The following is a 3,282-nucleotide window of genomic DNA, read 5'->3' on the forward strand; positions in this document are numbered from 1 at the left end:
CTTCCATTTTCATTCAGGTGTTTTTTTGTTTTTCATTAAGATGTATATTGTGTAAGACTGTTGAATCACAGACCTGTACCTCTGAAATAATACATTATATGTTAAAAAGAAGATAGCAGGAAGGGAAAAATGAAGGGAATTGGAGGGGGAGACGAACCATGAGAGAAACAAACTGAGGGTTCTAGGCGGGGGGGATGGTTTAGCCTGGTGATGGGTATTAAAGAGGGCACGTATTGCATGGAGCACTGGGTCTTACATGCAATGAATCATGGAACACTACCTCAAAAAACTAATGATGGAATGTATGGTGATTAACACAACAAAATTAAGAAAAAAAGATGTATACCTACCCTTGGTGTGGTCTTGCCATGGAAAGTAGTGTAGTAATCCACAAATACAGAATAACCAACAACTTCCCTTTCAACTCCCTATAAGTGGGAACCATTAGAAGGATATTTTTTACAACCACACGTGGCCTGCAATTTTGGGTCAGTCCCCAAGATAAGGAGCTACTTGTGGAATCTGGCATTGTTGTGAGAAAGATCGTGTTTTACTAAGGCCCATATATATTTTAGCCCAAAGAAAGCAAAGAATGGCGGATATGAGCAAGGCAGAGTGTGTTGGAGAGTAATGGAAAATTACTTTCTTCCAAGTTAAACTGATGCCCAATATTAGGGTTAGATTCTAGCTGGGGTCCTTGGGAGCTTTGAATGTTGGCATAGGACTATTTCCCAATTTTAATTTGGTCCTTACTTGATTGTGACTCATTGTAATTACAATTTTCTACCTTACTAGTAATGCTCTTCTGTACTTGGAGGGAGATGTAAGGCTTAGAAATCCCAGATTTGGTCTGAAAGGAGCATTATCTGCAAGTCAGCACAGGATGGAGGAAAGCAGTGTGGGTTCTATCAGTGGTTCTCTGCACTTATTTAGCCAACACTTGGACCAATAAAGCTTTAAAAATTTAAAACAATTTTAGGGGTTTAGTTTTAGGCTATGAAACACCAACTGCATAAAATATTAACATTTTCCAAATGCTTACCTTAGTTCATAAATCACTTTTTGATAATTCTGGTGTATATATCCTCCTTTCCCCTGGTCTTTGCTAATCATCCTCCTTGCTTTAAAGACACCAGACTTGCATGGTAAATGCTTTATCAGGTCCTTTCACTGTTAGCTAAGCCTTTTTCCAGCACTGATAAATTCTTACTTTGAAAGCTGCCAGTGTAACACTGGGTCAATTCTAAAAGCACCTGAGCTTCAAATTGCAACCTCCTGACATTTCAGTGAAAATAAGACAGGAATGACTTGGGAAGAGGGTGTATGCAAATGCCCTGTTCTCAGAGGGAAACCAAACTCCCTAACTGTAGCTGTTCAACATTTGAGTAGTTTGGATACTGGATGCTGCTCTTTGGTACTATTGCAGGTAAAAAAAAAAAAAGCACGTATAATGTGCTTTGTATTATAGCCATACTCATTAGAGTGGACCAGATCTGAATGATACAGAAATTGAATTAACCCAGTTATGATGTCCTTACTGCCATATGCACTGGAAAGGAGTAATGGCTGAGGGGTGATTTTTTTTTTTAAAGAATTTTACTTATTTGAGAGAGCGAGCGAGCGAGATTTGGGGGGGGGGTAGAGGGAGAGGGACAAACAGACTCCCTGCTCAGCAGGGAGCCCTACATGGGGCTCAAACCCAGGACCCTGAGATGACAACCTGAGCCGAAGGCAGATGCTTAATGAACTGAGCCGCCCAGGTGCCCCTGATTTTTTTAAGTTAATATAAAATTGAGGGGCGCCTGGGTGGCTCAGTTGGTTAAGCGTCTGCCTTCGGCTCAGGTCCTGATCCCAGGATCCTGGGGATCGAGCCCCACATCGGGCTCCCTGCTCGTGGGGAGCCTGCTTCTCCCTCTCTCTCTGCTGCTCCCCCTGCTTGTGCTCTATCCCTCCCTCTCTCTCAAAATCTTAAAAAAAATTAAAAAAATAAAATTGAAATAAAAATGTGTATTATTTGCTTTTCTCAGTGAGTCTGGCTGAACAGCAATGCATCCCATTTTTGACGATCTGCTTAATGATAAGATTGCCCATGGCCTAGATATAAAGCTCAGTTACATATTCTGTATTGTATATACTTTCTAAGAAGACTGCTTTGGTTTTGACCTATAGTACTAAATAAATCTGTAAACCTTAAGGTGCTGCTTTGAGACTTGCTTTTCCAGAGAAACCATGGCTCATACTTTGTACACATTTTATTTAAATGTCAAAGTAGCAGCATCATCAGTATCTGATGGAATTAAGTTGCCTCATCAGAGAACCAGCAAGAAACCACTCAAGTGTGAGTTTCTAGACCATTCTTCTCCATCCTTAAGAAACCAGAACTTTCAGAGTGGACAGGTGTGCTTTTCATCTGGCTATAGAGAAGCTATAATGGTTCAGAACAAAAGGTATTAAATTGTGTGGCTTTTCTATTCCTAGTAGAGACAACTGTGTTTACATAATTTACTACCACATCCAGCATAACTGGGAGAAGTTGAGATGGACAACTTAAAAGGTTGTGGTACCCCAAATCTCACACTTTTGTCTTCCTTCCCTAACTCTGCTTCTGTCAAAATAACTTGCTCAATTTCTCCATAATTAATAGTTTCTTCATCTCTTACAAACAGCTTTCATATTTCTGAACCTAAACTTCTAAAGAAATTATTCATCAGGGTGCCTGGGTGGCTCAGTTGGTTGGGTGACTGCCTTCGGCTCAGGTCATGATCCTGGAGTCCCGGGATCGAGTCCCGCATCAGGCTCCCTGCTCAGCAGGGAGTCTGCTTCTCCCTCTGACCCTCTTCCCTCTCGTGCTATCTCATTCTCTCTCTCAAATAAAATCTTCAAAAAAAAAAAATTCATCAGATTTTCTACTTGATTTCTAGCCTAGCCTTGCCTCACCTCTTGGATAAACAGCACATCGCCTTTTAATGTATGCTAAAGCTGATGCTATCTCAAGCATGATTTTCAGAACAGAAATTTTCTTTAAAAACCCATTTCTCTTATATGTATTGTATTATTTGAAGGTACCATCTCCCTGACTGTCCCTGACCTACCACTGCTGCTAACTCAAATCTTTTATGACTTTTTTCCTAGAAAGCTATGAAGTCAGATAAAGTGCTAGTCATACATGACTCAGTACGGATGAAAAAATTCCAATCCCAGTCATCATTTAGCTAAAAAATGACGCATTAGTATCCCCCTTGTATTGAAGTCCTGAGACTTGAAATACAAAGAAAACAGACC

This window comes from Zalophus californianus, chromosome 3 (genome assembly GCF_009762305.2).
Source record: "Zalophus californianus isolate mZalCal1 chromosome 3, mZalCal1.pri.v2, whole genome shotgun sequence".
Lineage (NCBI taxonomy): Eukaryota > Metazoa > Chordata > Mammalia > Carnivora > Otariidae > Zalophus > Zalophus californianus.